Raw genomic sequence first — 17014 nt, 5'->3', positions numbered from 1 at the left:
ATTTACTCAGTCAATTGTGTGACAGAGGATTCAAGAACATCAAAATCCTTCCCTTTCTCTTATCTAAGATCTTTCACTTATATATAAAAGACAGGCACCTTTTTTTCCACGTTACAATGATCAGGAGCAAGAACTGGCTCAAGCATTCTCACAGTATATGTAAAATGTTGTCCTGCTTCTTATGTATGAAGGGCCAGAGAAACATTACTGTGATGGGATAAAGAAGTGCTAAGAGAGCTCTAGAATAATGGGTTAGTCCTCTTGCCACATCAGTTACTTCACATACCCATAGCTCTCCCTCTCTGACAGCAAACCCCCATGGTTTCCCAAGACAATGTCAAACGAAAGTCAGCCAGAGTAACTGGTAACTTCAAGAAATTTTCTCAACTGACTTCCCACATCACGTACACGCAGTGCAAGGCTCATGAAGAGCTATGCTCTACAGTTGCTTGGACATCTGCAACATCACAGGTTTTATGAAAGTTGAATCTCTCAACCCTAGTATCTGCTATTTGCACTCCAGCATCCCGAAACAGCCACAATATTTTTGAAATAAAATTATCCATCAATGGAAGTCTCAATAAATCAAAGGCATTAAAGAAATCAAAGTCATTAACCATTCTAAAGGTTTACCGACTGCTCTACTTTCAGTCCCACTATATCTGACTTCAGGCTATATTATTTTTAAAACTTAAAAGCTGTTCATTTTAAAACGGTCTCAATGGGGCCCAATGTGCACTGAAAATACCTTAGCTTTACATGGATATCAATATAAAAAACATGCCATTCCAGTCTTCCATCACTATAGTGAAAGACAACTTGCTATGCTTTCCAGAATTTCCTCGAGGCGTTTCTAAAAAAATGTTCTCTCCCCTCCTAAAGCTGAATTTTTAAAAAAGAAAACTTGTACAGTAAAATATATTCATTGTAAATTAAACAGTACAGGCCAAAAATAACACTACTGATTCTTATAAAAATAGTGAAGTTTTATTTATAAGCCAGATTCAAATCACCATAGGTGACTGAATATATCAGTTACTTCTTTACAGAAGCATTCTTATATCCTGCAATAAAACAAATCAGTATTTTATCTATAAACAACTGAAGAGTTATATAGTAGGGTTTATTTCTTTTATCTAATAATGAAATTATATCCAGTTTTCTTCAAACAGCATTTGAAATTCTAACGATATTAAATTTCAGCTTGCTGCAAGTAAGAGCACAAGAAGAACTACTCAGGCAACATCTGAGCATAACCCACTGTACTACACTAGTCATAGCATGAGGAAATTACACTCATATTTGTTCCCTATCATTTGTTTCTCTTGTTGAGACTATCAGCATCTTAAAGAGATGGTCATGGGTTATAATGTGCTGTACAACACCACTAAAATGAGCACAACAATTTTTTTCTCTATTATGCAGGACTGCACATGTACATGAACTATAATGTCAGACACTTCCTCGCACTATAAGCGCAGCAAACAATGCAGATACTATTAAATATTTTACAAACTGCAAGTACCTGGATATTGTATAAGAAATACATATGAAAATGGTACTATTTATTATCATATTACACTGGAATGTAAAATAATATTAAGACCATCACAGATTCAAAAGTGCTCCTATAGGATAAAACTTAAATGTTTCTTTTTTGTATATAAGTTAAGGTAACTATATAAATTAACAGGAAAATGTACTTTTTTCCCCTAATCACACAAGGTATAAAAAAACAAACAGAATTTAGTTATTACAACCATAATATAATGCATTGTCCCTTCTTACATACTGGCCTTTTAATATTTAATTTTTTTTCTTTTTTTTCTAAGACTGAAAATGGAAAATAAAACAGCTACGCAAGAGTGTAGGAAATGCCTGTTTGCCAGTATAACCATCTTGGAACATAAATTTCATTTCTTCACAGTTTTACTAAGCATTCCGCGTATACAAATGAAAGGTTTTTGGTTTTCTTTTCCAAAGACAAAGTGCAAGAACTAAACTCTGGTTTTGACGCAGGATGCTGCCTCTGCACTGAGATGCTCTCCCTGTCTGTGTTTAGAAGCCTCTCTCACAACTATCTCATAACTCACAAGTAACTAACAGGTAACATTAGTTCCCTAAACGGCACAAGAAGCAGAAGAGATGCCACCGAGATAAAGCACGTTCATCTGAGAAGAAACAGTTACCAAATCTTTTTGGTTCATTCTAATGCAAAGGGATATGTCAGAGTTGATGCTGAAACATGGACAGATGCAAAGTCAGCTGCACTGCTTGATTACATAGAAAATCAAGCTCCAGATCCACCTACTTTCCTCCTCCCTCCCTCATACTCTTTCTACCTTCAAAAGCTCTTTCTATCTCAGTTTGCCTTCACCATTTTCCCACGTAACTTCTGCCAGCTGCTTTCCCACACACAGAAAACTAGATACTGGCATGGTGGTTTCAGCAAAAAGTAAAAACCACCACACCTACCCACAGCCGCTTCCTTTCGCTGTGTGATGGACACGGTATTTTTCAGACACCCAAAAAAAAGTAAAGCTTCAATACCTGTTAATTGTATTCATATAACATTTGATATGCTCCTTGATTATTATAATAGTAACATGCTTTTAGAATAACATACTTTAAGATACTAACCACAATGTTTTTTCAACCCCTTCTGCTACCAGTGGTAATAATTACAAATGCACAAGCAGTTAAAGTAATAAACTCTTCATTTTTTTTTTCTTCACTTCTGCCATTGTACTTCTCTGTAGCAGAATAAACACTAAACTAAGAGTCAGGGGGCTCAAATTTTTGCCAAGTAGCAGAATACGAGGTAGGTTAAGAACCAAAAGAAAACTGTAAAAAGTCAAAGGAAACCAACATTTGGTGCCCTTGCTTCTGGGAACTGAAACTGAACTTGGTACTTTAATATAACTTACGAATTTCATTTCACGTCTGCTTTGCTTTTAACTGTTCATTAGAGTCTTTTTAAAGAACCTTCCATTCACTAGAAGTATAAATAAGTCTTCCTACACAACATATAAAAATTCTGTTCAAAATAGGAAAGCTGTTTCCCCACAGGCAAATACTGAAGAGGCAATGTATCAAAACATTGTATTAGTAGCGCATCAAACCAGTAAAACAGGATGGAAGACTGTCCCGATAATAGAAGCGTCTACCCGTTGGTCATGCCATACAATAACAAAGCCTTCTCGGAAGATCCAATTTCAAAGGTTTGTCTGTTTTAAGGAAACATTTTTACAACAGGGTGATCAACTTACCCAGATTTTCACAGGAGGATTAAAATAGTAGCATGGCGAAAGAAAAGACTGCTGCAGCTCTTTTATTGTTTACTTTTAGCTTCTATTTCTAATGTATTTAAGTTCCTGTAATGATGTTTCCAGGCTCATCAAAAGGGTAAATGTCCAAGCCACTAAATGCCTACATGAAGTATCATGGCATACTATGTGTAAACACAACGCGCATACTTGGCACGTGCTAAGGCACGACAGCTACTCATGGTGCAGGGACCTACACTGGTAAGAACCTCAAAATCTTCGGCAGTTACAGAAACAAAGCACTTTGTTTGCTACATTTCTTGGGGTTTTAAATGCCTGAGAAAGGTATTGGGCCAGGCACAGTGCAGGCTTGCTTCAAAAAGCCTGATGCAGAGCTCTCCAGGTGGCCAGACCACCAGGAGAGTAGGCTGCGGAGACAGAAAGCTGCTGCAGTCTCCCATCCTCCACTGCCTTGCAAAGCTGTCCTGGCCAGAAAGGAACTATAACCAGGGTGGCTGGGAGTGCACTAAGCTAGAATAAATAGTTTCCCTTACTGGGGCTTCTATTGAGTTCATACCATAACAAAGCTGCCCCAACTCATGTAGAATTTACCACTTAGGCTAGATTCATCACATTTATTCAAAGAAAAGTATAAAAGCGGTGAGATAGACTGGTAGGAAATACTTTTTTTTCCCTCCCTCTTTTCTAGAAATCCCTGTTTTCCTCTTCTGGTTCTGCATGCAAGGATTTGCAGCAACAGATATGGGACCTCCAGGCTTGAGAGGTTTTTACACATCTGAAGGTCTCATACCGAGCAAGCAGATACTTACTCTGTCCTCAGCACAGAGGCATTTATTTGCTCCTGCCTGCAACTGGACTGGGACCGTGGGTCACAGGGGTCCACATGCCGCAGTGCCAGCAGCAGGAGAGATCTGAATGGGTGCACATGGTGTGGGGGGGAGTGTAGCCCACGAGTACAGGAGTTTTGGGATCCATGTATCAAAGCAGCCGTGAATCCGGGCTGGATACTGGAGAGACCAGACAGTCTGTGACTTGGCTACTGGAGGGACCAGGAGGCCCACACCAGCTGCTGGGGAGACCATGGGACCTGGGGCTAGTTCAAGAGACCTGCTCGCAGGTATCTCTGCATGTGAGGATTGAGGCTTTCCACTAGTGAATGACCGAGCTTGAGGCTACCAGATTCCATGGCTCCTAACTTAGGACATTAAGTGTCAGACTCAGACTAGGTGTATCTGCGAAGGAGAGTATTTGCACATGGAGAAAAAACACACAAAAATATACTGAGAAGATTCAAAAGAATCTTAATTCTTTATATTCCTTTATATTTCCTTATGAGAGGGGGCTGAGGGAACTGGGGTTCTTTAGTCTGGAGAGGGGATGGCTCACTGGGGACCTTATCGCTCTCTACAGCTGCCTGAGAGGAGGCTGTGGGTAGGTGGGGGGTTGGTCTCTTCTCCAGCATAGCAAGTGACAGGACAAGAGGAAAGGTCCTCAAATTGCACCAGGGGAGGTTTAGAGCACTGGAAGAGGCTGCCCAGGGAGGTGGTGGGACCACCATCCCTGGAGGTATTTAAAGAACAGATAGATGCGGTGCTTAGGGACACGGTTTAGTGGTGGACTTGGTAGTGCTGGGTTAAGGGTTGGACTTGAGCTTAAAGGTCTTTTCCAACTTAAATGATTCTGTGACTCTAAGAAATCAAAGGAGCTTGGAAGGTGTTCAGCCAACACATGATGGGAACCTAGAGACCAGACTTAACTCACATGCAGACAGCTACCTGCTGACATTCGAACCTGCGTGTCTGTATCAGCAAGCTGATTCCCACCCTGCATTTTTATCTTAACCATATTCTGCTTGGTTGGTCAGATATAAGTGCTCACTGCATACACAACCAGCTAATTCACTGTTACAAATCTAAAACCAGGCAAGGATCCCATAAAAATCACAGAGGACAAATCAACTACTAGATATATTTGGACTGGATAATATCTGGGCTCACATCTCCTCAGTACTGTAAGAATACACAGTAAATTTCTTTTCTGTCAGCTGTTTGGCAGGAATGCATTTGGAATACACATTATATTAATTCCCAGAGATGTTTCCATACTATATGGAAGTGTCTTCCTAATTAAATGAATTATAAGAGACGTGACAGCCAGGTGTTGACAAAGAAAATCAGTTTTACAATACCAAGCAGAACATCTAGAAATGTTCCAGCAATTCAAATACTAGAAGGACAAGCATTGCAAATCACTACCAAAAAAAACCAAACAAAAACCAAAAACCAAAAAACAACCCCCCCAAAAACCCCAAAAATCACAAAACAAAACCAAACAAAAAAATAAAACATGTAAAACATGTTGAAGTAATCCAGTTTGGTACCACAAGATGCTGTCTATGAAGAGAAGGACAAAAATATGGAGATCTGGTCCCTTAGATGACAGAAAACTGGGAGACTACTCATTTCTTTCTGACAAGCATGGGAACAAGTGTATCGTTGCAATAGATGTCCCAAAGAAAATATAGTCTCTAAAGCTAGCTCCTCTTTTTCCTTTTTCCTTTTTTTTTTTTCTTTTGTCACGGTTGTAGCTGAACAAATTAGGCAGTAGAGTCTGAAAAGAAAGAGATGACTAGTGCCAAACCAGAAAATTGATTAGACACACACAAGAGGATACATTGCACAGACAGTGGAAGAGGAAACAAAGAAAAAAATCCAGGAGGAAGAAATTGCCCAGTGCAGAAGGATGATTGCTATAGGGGTAAGAGCAGTAAACAACGAGGTCTCAAACTTTTTCTTTTATGTTAAGGTACACTATATCAGAGAGAGATGACATGCCAGATTGTTGTTTTGTAGACACTGTTCCTTCCTAATACCATCACTGAACTCAGTAAAGGGACATTAACTTAAAAATTAAATAATCTTGCTTTCTTATTGCCTTAGCTTAATGAAAAAGGGAACAATTTAAGCACCGAGTTATGAACTAACCAGCATGTTCTGCCAGTGCTACCTGAAAAAGGCCTGGAATTTGTATTGCTATTTTTATGTTTATCTGTGCATCGAGTAACTTCCGCCAAAGCCCATTTAAAAAGAAAATGCAATCTTAATCCCAATCAGAGTGCATAGTTAATATACTTATCTGCTTGGATTAATGACACCAAGTGTACATAGGTTTCAAACGTCCACTGAACATAGCTCTCTACCAGGATTTAGCACAAGAGATATAGCGAAACTGCAATTTGTACCTCTGCTAGCTTTTTCTTTAAAGTTTTTTTTAAAAAAATGTTTGTTGCAATACAAACAAGCATTCAAAACCTACAGCAATTTTAATACATAAATTACAAAAATTGGGGTTATTTTCCAAATTTTTTCTGCCAAGACCTTCAGTGGCTAAACCTGAAAGAAAATACCTGCACATTTTGCAAGAAGCAATTCTTGGAGATTCAGATTGTCTCGTGCTGTTTGGTACCTTAGTAATCACCCGACAGTGGTTTTAAAAAGCTTGTGGGGCAGCTTCTAAATAACCTGCCTGCACTGTGCACCCCCACAGCTCCAGGGCTCCTTAACTCCAACTGCTGTGCACAGTTGACAGCCCCACCAAGCAGATCATCCACCCCGGGCAAGACCGCGGCAAACAGCACTGCATTACTGAGAGGTGTTTGGGAGAATTAGCCCAAGCAGTCGTTTGGTCTATCAGGAGAAAGGGATCAAATGGGAGAGTTCGTGTCTCCATGACTTTTGACTTGGGAGTGTTTACCACCATCCTAACCTAATCCTAACTCAGCGCCGAGGGGAGTTGTCCTAAACGTGATGAGTTGAACGCAGAAATGCTGATTCACACAATATCGCAGACTTCAGCTTGTGCAGTCCGTACGCGCTATATCAAGCAAAGTCTACACTAACATCAGCAAACACAGCTTCTCCCTAGTACAGGGGTGGTGTAAACTTAAAAGGAGGTTGCGCTAAGCCCATTACATAAAAGTACTAACAAATTTAAGTGCCAAATTACGTCAAGACAAAGCATACATGCTTTTTTTTACATCCTCACAGAAGGAACAGCTGAAAAAGTAGACTGGATATTTTGACAATCCGGTTTACTCCACGATGGCACTCTTCCTTGTGCTACCTTAAAAGCTGCAAGGACAAATAGTGAGGTCCCCTATTCTGAGCTGCACTGAGCTACTCCATGTTACTCTGAACACTTCAGGACAAAACCATGCTATCGTAAAACCCGAGAAACGAGCAGAATAGCCTCATTCTCCAATACAAAGACCCAAGAGCCAACTAGGAATCATGCAACCTTTTAAAATGAACCTATCTAATCTATGTGGTTAGTCTTATGTCCCCAATTAATGAAGAATGCAACAGGGTCCAAAATTCCCAAATTCAAGTAGTCCTCTTCAGAGGACAGGAGAAACCTTAAGGCATATGTTTATCTACATACATTACATTTGAACTGTAGAACCTGGGAGTGCTCCCCAGTGCCCAAATCTGGGTCCTTCCTCCTGTCCATTATAAACTTTATGGATTTGTTCTAACAAACTGCTGCAGAGTTTTACATTATTAAGCTCGCTAAGATATGGCTGAGAACAGTACGTACAAAAGCTTCCATTTCCTATAGTTGACTAAGACACATGGATGCACACAGAAGTGTCTGTATTTCAAGCACTAAATTCAGTGCCTTAATTCTGGTCAAAATCCTGCATTTTTAACACCTTTGCCAGTGAATGAAAATGGTCCCAGCTGCCACTGCTGCATGTATTTAAACAAGCATCACTGACACAAGACTAGAACTTGCTTGTACATACACATGTGCACAGACTAGGTAATTTGTATATCAAAGTAGATATAAAGGTAGGTATATAGAGAACTGGCTATATAATATCCAGCTAACTGGTGAACAGTTATGTTATTTTGCTTATGAAGTTGAGTTGATCAGTAATGACTTCAAACTGTCTTCCAGCATTGCTTTCTCTACCAGCTCATTACTGTATGTCTGTCCCATCACCCCCGGGTAGTACTCCGGTACTTCTATAATGCTTGAAAGTGTTATCGACATCTTTCTCTAACTCCTGAAGGGAGAGAGACCACGCTTTTTCCTTTTATTAGACTTACACTCTGGTAGACAATTAGTCACATTTTCTTGTCTAATAACTGAGGAATGTATCTCACTACCCTGATGATGTGAACAGCAGTAACTCCCTGCTCTCCTACTTCTACAAAGTCAAGAAAAGCTATAGGAAGTTACTAAAATTAATTACCATCTACTTATTCAGCAAGTGGAGACATCCTATTCACTTCTTAAAATTTTAACTCTAAGAATTTGATTACTAAATTATTTAATCTTTACTAAAAGGAACTCAGTTTAATGAAAATGCTTTTTCCAAAATGTGTATGGTAGTGAGAACAGCAAGCACAGGAAGAAACTGAAATATCAGCTACAAAACGGGTATTTTTCAGTATAAAATTAAGCCATGATGATGTCTGCAGAAATCGGAAAAGCGTAAACAAAAAGAACAGAAACAGTACCAAATCCCACTTAATTATTCAAAAGTGCATAGTGACAAGTAATGGGATAAAATTTAGAAAAGGAACATTTAGAGCAAACTAGAAGGAAAACATCTGAAAACAAGAGCTAAAACCCTCTATAACCATCTCAGAAAGAACAGAAGTTTCACCACTGGAAACACTGAAAACTCAAGCTTAACCAAGAACTGGGAGGTCTTCTGATGTTAAACAAGTACACAAAAAGAAATCTGGACTATGTGACTTCAAATACTTTAAAATTAGATATGACCACATTCTAAAGCAGTATGTAACCTGGAACTAACCAATGGTTATTTGAACTCTGTATCGAGTCTGAAATAAAGCTGCACTGATGCTTACAACTAATAACATTCTAAAACCAGGAAAAGATGCCATAATGAATAATTATTTCGAGCTTATTAAAAAGATATTAATGCTTACTTTATAGTTTTCACTACAGATACCTCTCAGTTACTATGGTGGAAAGCAACACCCAAAGGTATCAGCCAAGTTCATTGCTCCACTGAGGTAAGATCTAAACAAGATAAAACATTTGTAAGAGCAATTTTGTCTACTTGAAAATGGAAGTAGCTTGTTTACATCATGAGTTTTTAAATGGTAAGGTCTGCCAGACAACAGGATTAACTATGTGTAACATCTCACCAATGAAAAGTCCAGTTCTTCTCACAAAAAGACAAACCCTGTCCTCAGTGACACCACCATAAATCAAGAATAACACAAAATCCTCAGGGAATGGATTTCAGAGATGTCAAAGTCTCCCAACTCCATGCGAGGTCACTCTGTCTTGACCCAAAGTGTTTCGTTTAAGCATGAACCTTCTGAATCACGTTCTTAAGCTGATCTTGAACGTTTAAATGACTTGTGGAAACAAAAAAATATCCTAAATTTTCCCTTTAGAAAGGGCAACTTTTGTTAATATTTCTTTGAGTACACTATAATATATGCAGTACAAATTTTATATCACTTTTTGCCCTAATAAATTCATATTCATACCTGGAAAATTACTATCTTGCAGGACAGAAGGAAAAAAGGGGAAAAAAGCAGATACCACTATACCACTGCTACTCCATGAATCACAGAGCAGGTGAGGTTGGAAGGGACATGTGGAGATAGTTAGTCCAATTCCTCTGCTCAGATAAGTTTCCTCAGGGCTGAGTTCAGTTGGGTTTTGGGCATCCCCAAGGATCAACACTCCACAACCTCTCTGCACAGCCTGCTCCACACGTTTGACCACCCTCACAGTAAAAAAGTTTTCTCTCTACGTTTAAATGGAATTTCCTGTATTTCAGTCTGTGCTCAGTGCCTCTCGCCCTGTCACCGACCACCACTGAACAAAAGCTGGTTCTGTCTTCTTTGTTCCATCCCATCAGTTATGTATAGACATTGATAAGATCTCCCTGAGCCTTCTCTTCTCCAGGCTCAACTGTCCCAGCTCTCTCAAGCCTCTCCTTGTATGAGAGATGCTCCAGTCCCTTAATCATCTTAGTGGCTTGCCCCAGTTCGTGCACATCTCTCTTGTACTGGGGAGTCCAGCGATGGAGCCAGCAATCCAGATGGGTCTAACCACAGCTAAGCAGAGGGAAAGGAACACATCCCTCACCCTCTGACAACAGCCTGCCTAATGTACCCCAGGATGCTCCACAAGAGCATGTTGCTGGCACACATGCAACTTGGTGTCCATCAGGACTCCCCATTGCATTCTCTGCAAAGCTACTTTCCAGATGGTCAGCCTCCAGCCTGTTCTGGTGGCTGGGGTTATTCTTCCTCAGGGACACAACTTGGGATTTCCCTTTGCTGAACTTCATAAGGTTCCTCTTGGCCCATTTCTCCAGCCTGTTAAGGTCCCTCTGAATATCAGCACACCCATCTGGTCGATCAGTCACTCCTTCCAGTTTTATATCATCAACAAACTTGCTGTGGGTGCACAGTGTTCCATCATCTAGGTCCCTAATGAAGGCATTACACAGTAATGACCTGGGGACCAACCCTTGAAGTACACCACCAATAACTGGCCTCCAGATGGACCTTATGCTGCTGATATCAACCCTCTGAACCCAGCCCATCAGCCAGTTTCCAGTCTTCTCGCTGTCCCTCCATTTATCTACTTCATCAGCTTCTATATGAGGACATTACAGGACAGAGTGTCAAAAGCCTTGCTGAAGTCAAGGTAAACAGCATTCACTGCTCTTCCCCCATACATGGCACTGGTTCTTTCATCACAGAAGGCTATCAGGTTGTTCATATATGATTTCCCCTTCATAAATCCATGCTGACAACTCCAGATCACCTTCTGATTCTTACCAAGCTCAGAAATGGTTTCTAGGATGATTCTGCCCAGGGATCCAGGTGAGGATGACTGGTTTGTCATTTCCCCAAATCCTCCTTGTCCTTTTTGGAGACAGATATGGCATTTGCTTTCTTTCACTCCTCTGGTAGAAGCTTCCCACAGTTGCCATGACTTCTCTTCATGAGGAACATCGTACATAAAATCAAAGCAGAATACTGTGTATTATGTGATTGGAAGAATAAATATGTAAATTAAAGTCTCATTTCAAGCAGAAAGTGTTGTAAGATGATCCATACTTAAAACTGCTGTGACTACAGTTAAGACGTGAAAAATGGATTCATGCATATGAAAAACACAACTTAGAAAATGCATTTAAGCAAACTGTTTTCAAAATATTTTTCCTCTCGCCTGGTCTATTACCTCATGAACTGTCAATATGCAAAATGTTGTCAATTTTGATGCAAGATGCTATACAGGTCTACTTCCAACAAACTATTTACAGGTACATATCTTTCAGGGTGAATATGTCTAAATTCCATCAAAACCTAATTTTCTCAGTTTTGCTGAAAGCTCTGCAGAATAATCTTTCTGCATATGGTTTCACTGAACTAACTTGGTTACTCTTTGTAAGCTGTTGTAAATGCAATACCCATTTGCTGAGAATAAGTGTGATTTTGTAACCTAAGTACAAGCTAGAATATGGGCAGCTATGTTATACAGGTACTTTTAAAAGTCCTGCTTATTAATGAAAAACAGTAGACTTCACCCTGGTGGGTTCGGGGCTCCTTTTTTTTGTCTTACACTATAGTAAACACTTTCTAACTGCTGAAAATCAGCAGATTTATCCCAACACAAAGCTGTGGCAAGAACCCTTTTCAGTACCATTGTATACTAATCAGAATACACCAAACTAACAGTTAAGTGCCTTAAACATAAATTAATTTTACAAATCCTTATGATTGGCAAAGGAAAAAGATATAATTTATTCCAGTTGTATAGCATAATATGTTCCATTTGCTCATTCACAAAGGGGTTCAGTTTTTCAGGAAATAAATGAGACAACTCTCTTTCTAGACTAGGCAGACTGGACTATGATCAGTCATTTCTGTTCTAGGAAAAAGTTCATCTCAACAATATACCCAAACACAAATGGAATTTAACAAAGCCAAAAGAGATGAATTTTCAGTCTGCTCTCATGAGGACAGGGCGAAAAAGTGATGAGGAGAGCGGGAAGTCAAAACATCATTTGACTGTATACATACATTATAAGTGTTAACCGAATGTGGAAATCCCTAGGTATTTTAAATCTAGATTAAACCCACAAGACAATTTAAACTAATCCACAAGATACAAAATATAAACAAGGATGAATGCTTTATGCTAATTTTTAAGTAAATAATATTATTCTTTTTACATTCCCCAAAACATCGAGACCATTTTTCATTGTTTCAAAAATTCACATCACAACCTCACGAATGAGATCTTTGGGTGTTACATGACAGTAATTATAGGCAATTCTCAAAGAACGCACTTCCTTATTAGATGTTAACATGCTTTATAACATCAGTTTTTTTACTTTACTACCCTTCCTGAAGTCAGTGCCTGGCGAAGGGAAGCAACACATCCACAGGTGGTCTGTGGCAGAAAGAGCAACAGTTACCCCCCTATGCCTCCCACGGCCAGGTGGTAACAAGTGCTCTACTAACAAATCAGGCTTTGCAAATTAGTTTTATTTTAATGGTAAATGATAAAATTAGATTTGGTTTTAAAAGTAAACCAAAATGATATGAAAAGTCCACCTATGCATTTATTCTCATTATTCATTGTCACAGTATGTGTCAGATAGATGCTACAGTACTCACTGTAATAATGGGGAGAAACATGAAGAGGTGTCAAAAACATTATCTCAAAAATATCAAAATATTTGAGATCAAAAGAGCGTTAAAAATGTCAGCATTTCTCACAAACACTGTAAAAACTAACTATGAAAGTAATATATGCAGTCATTCTAGGCAGGGGGGCGGGGGGATGTAGCTGTTATACACACTAAACAAAACTGCTGTAAAATACTTACCTGGACTTTTGGATCATCAGTGGTCCACAGATCATAGCTTGGAAATCAGTGCTCTAAATTACAGTTAACGATGTAGGGGCATGGCAGTTCATGCCTTCTACAACTCATGAAGCACCACAAGCTCCTAATTACCAAAAAATCACACATACTCTAAACTGTTACAGTAGTTACTCCATGTTATCACTGAAGCTGTGAGTGAAAAATAGAAGCAGAAATTTTTTTCCCACCAGGCACAGATAAAATATATCCAACTAAGAAGAAAAGATGCACAACAATTAAAATATAGACTAATTCTTTTGAATAGCTGGTTTAAATTTAGGTTTGACTTCAAATAACACCAAGCATACCAATACTCTCATTTTTTCTGAAAGTAAAATTCTGCTGTAAGACACATCAGTTTCACTGAAAATGACATACTTTGTGTCTTTTAAATGCTTAAAAAATGTATTTTATTTCAGAAATCAAACTATGCAACCTTCTCCCCAGAGTAAGAAACTGGAAGTTGTCTGATAAAATCTTTTCTGGAAACTCAGTGCAATTTCATATCAATGGTGTGTTCTTTTTCCTGCTTTCAAATGGATTACTTAAATGTTTTAAAATGTTATAACCCACAATAATCTGTTCCAGGCACCAATGAAAAGGAAGAAAAAAATTACAGAAGTCAAGATGTCGCCTGGAAGCACTTTATGGCAAACATTATAAAGATAACACAGAGCAGAGAAGCTCTGGTTCAATCCATTATAAATACCCCATTCTTCTTAAAATCACAAAAATGTATTTATAGTAAAGAACTCTTACAGGCTTTTTCCTCAGAAGACTTCATTTAAGTACAATTTGGCAGAATTTTTGGAAGAAGAAAAGAAGAGTTTTACAAAATATTGATGTTTTACAGTCACCCTAGTCTTGACCTACTTGCTACAAAAGCAAAAGCAAGGACTTTGGAAGATGACCACATCTGTGTCTACTAATTACAGTTTAGTTCTTAATTTTGTCCAAAATGTTCTCTCAAACAGTTATACTGAGCACAGACACTAAATCGTCACTTAGACAATTAATGCCTCATTAAAAACAGTTATTTTTCTTGTTTTATTACTGACAAAATATATTCTTTAATGAAGTATATGGGATGAAGAAAAAAAGAAAAACAAAAACCCAAACTAAAAACCAAAGGATGAAAATACTGGCAAAAGATATTCCTGTATACACAACCTATAGATCAAACCTCTATTTTCCTATATGTCCAAATGACAATATAGACAGTTACTCCCTCTTCTTCCACACCTCAGGTCCCTCCCAAGACTTAAGGATAGGGATTTACACAGAAGCAACAGGCTACGTTAACCCTCTTGTGCACTAAAATTATTAAATAATCACTTTGAGCACAAAGACGATCAAAAGGAAATAAGAGGCAGTTTTCTTAGATTTTTCAAACGGGGTTGTTTTTTGGGGTTTTGTGGGTTTTGGTTTTTTGGGGGGTTTTTTTGTTTGTTTTTTTGGTTGTTGTTTTGGGTTTGTTTTGTTTTGTTTTGTTATGTTTTTTTTCCAAGGAAAAGTGGCTCCGTGGAAAGTAGGAAACTGAAAATTTGAATATTTGGACTTCAGAAAGATTTTCTCATAAGCAAATTAAGGTTGAAGCATAAGAGCTTAAAAAACTTCAATCAAAAACTTAGTTTTCAAAAACATGGAAAATTATTTAGTTTACAAAGGAAAGTAGCAAAATTACAAGCACCAAATAGGCACTGACTGCTTAATAATGATATAGTATATGAGTCAAGAATAAAAGACAAAAAAAGAGGGACAAGTGTCACTCTCATAGAGCTCAATTGAACATCAGATGAAAGAAATGCACAGTTAATTATTTCAATTTATTGATGGTAGTTCAAAAGGGGTTCATGTAAAGGACCACTTGGCATCCATTCAACTTTGCCTTAAAAAAAAAAAAATAAAAAAAAAAATAGACAAACATGAGCTGTGCTCATTCAGGCCAAATGTGCATGACTTCCTATTTACCGACAAGCATTTAGATTTGAATAATTGACAATTCTGAGATAATTTACTATAAAATTTTAGTTAGATTGAATTGATATCTTAATACGAAATTATAATTTCAATTTACAAATTTCAGAGTGCTCAAATAGGGGTAAAACCAGTAATCAAGTATAAACATTTTAAAAGGCTGGGGTTGTTTTATATACAGTCCACCCAGCATTATGCCAGTACATGAGTTAACAAATAAAATCATTACCACGGATACTGTACTTTGCTTTCTTATCTGTATCTGCAGGACATAATATGAAATTACACCAAGTAACACCCTAATTCCCTTACTTTTTAAAACAGATAAGCTAGGCAAAATAAAAAAGCATACCAGTCCATAAGTCATTCCAATGAGCACCTCCAACTACTTAGAACACATTTCTATGATTGCAGAAGACAAGATTCTTGAAATTAGGTACACATGCAGCATCCTAACCGATACCGACAGATGCTCAGTGGCAAGCAATTTTTAAAGAGAACCAAGTTTCCAAAATAAGAATTAGTGTCTATAGACAAAAGTCAGGAATTGCCGTGCTTGAGGGAACGGTATTCAGCCTCTCGTCTTTCCCTTACTCTTCCTCCTTAGAAGCCAAGGAAGCAATGATTGGTTGGACATAGGGAAAGACCAAATTCTCCCAGAAAAGCTGTGGTTTCACTGAATCACACACTACAGAGTCAAAAGCAAATGTAATTTTTGGTATCAGAATGATCTGTTATAGGAGAGTAATTAATGTCTCCCTTCATGCTGCAGTTACTGAACATGTCTTCTTTCCTTCCTTTCAGTTTTGGAGCCGGAGAAGAGAGAGCAAGAGCTGTGCTTCACAGTACACTGGTGCCACAGAGGGGGCAGCCACAAAATGCTGAGGTATTCTCTTGGTTGGTTTTTTTTGTTGTTGTTTTGTTTGTGTTTTTAAAACACCCTGACTGTGCTTCTATATCCAGGCACAGTCGTCACTTCTTAAAGCTCCAGCTTGGCATCACTCAACACACAAGCAATGATGCTCGTGGCTGAGATTTGTGTGGTCTACGGTAAGCTCTGCTTCCTCGAAAATGTGTGGCATCATACAGAGTTTATTTAGAAACTAAGCCTCTGGGGCACACTATGTAAGTTTATTGTTTATCGTTTGCTGGGTAAGTCTTCTGAGGTCAAGGTAAAAAGCAGAAGGTGATATTTGATGTAAATGTTCCAAAGCACGTTATGTGGTTGCATGGTTGCAGTGGCCCCCGGAGCACTTTGCTGGTGGTCCGTGGAGATCTGGCTGGTGGAAGGTGCTGGCTTTCCCTGTTTCCAGCTGCTATATCATATTTAATGTATTTTTAGCTTCACTTAATATTTTCCTAATATTCCTTTTCCATGTAAGCAATTAGTGTGGTTACCAGGGATGGCAACAGAAGTGATATTCAGCAGCCAGTGGGAGAAGAGGTGGTCTTTACAGCTGAGTATGGGAGAAGATGCACAAGACACCCTCCTTATTAAGAGGGGGGTGGGAACCCACCTGAGAGCCATGGTCTTAATACCACTGTGTCTCCATTCCCTGAAATGAACAATTTAAATCTATTTCTCCCAAAATTCTGCAGACACATTCATTATTATCAATGAGGATGAAGGAACAAACAAACAAGTTGCAGGGTTTTTTTGCTATGCATATGCATATACTTTGCTATGAAGTAAAAGCAGGAAGAAAAAAAAATACACACACATGAAGTCATATTCACTTTCCTGATTAAGCTCTCAAAAAAGACATAGACAAGCTACAAATGGGATCAAAAAATACGTGAAATTGCT

The 17014-nt window shown here is 38.5% G+C and overlaps 1 protein-coding gene across 5 annotated transcripts in view; it reads right to left on the bottom strand.

Moving 5' to 3' along the window:
- Nucleotides 1-17014, bottom strand: part of SUPT3H (SPT3 homolog, SAGA and STAGA complex component) — a 278056-nt gene that overhangs the window by 138323 nt on the left and 122719 nt on the right. The window contains exon 1 of one of the 5 annotated variants that reach the window (XM_037391837.1): nucleotides 11132-11263. The exons of the other annotated variants lie outside the window; for them this stretch is intronic. The gene's annotated coding sequence lies outside the window, so the exon portion shown is untranslated. Of the gene's footprint in view, nucleotides 1-11131; nucleotides 11264-17014 lie in introns of those variants that run through there. 5 annotated transcript variants of the gene reach the window in all.

The sequence above is a fragment of the Falco rusticolus genome, chromosome 6, assembly GCF_015220075.1.
Source record: "Falco rusticolus isolate bFalRus1 chromosome 6, bFalRus1.pri, whole genome shotgun sequence".
Taxonomy (NCBI): domain Eukaryota; kingdom Metazoa; phylum Chordata; class Aves; order Falconiformes; family Falconidae; genus Falco; species Falco rusticolus.
This window is presented reverse-complemented; position numbering and strand designations above follow the sequence as displayed.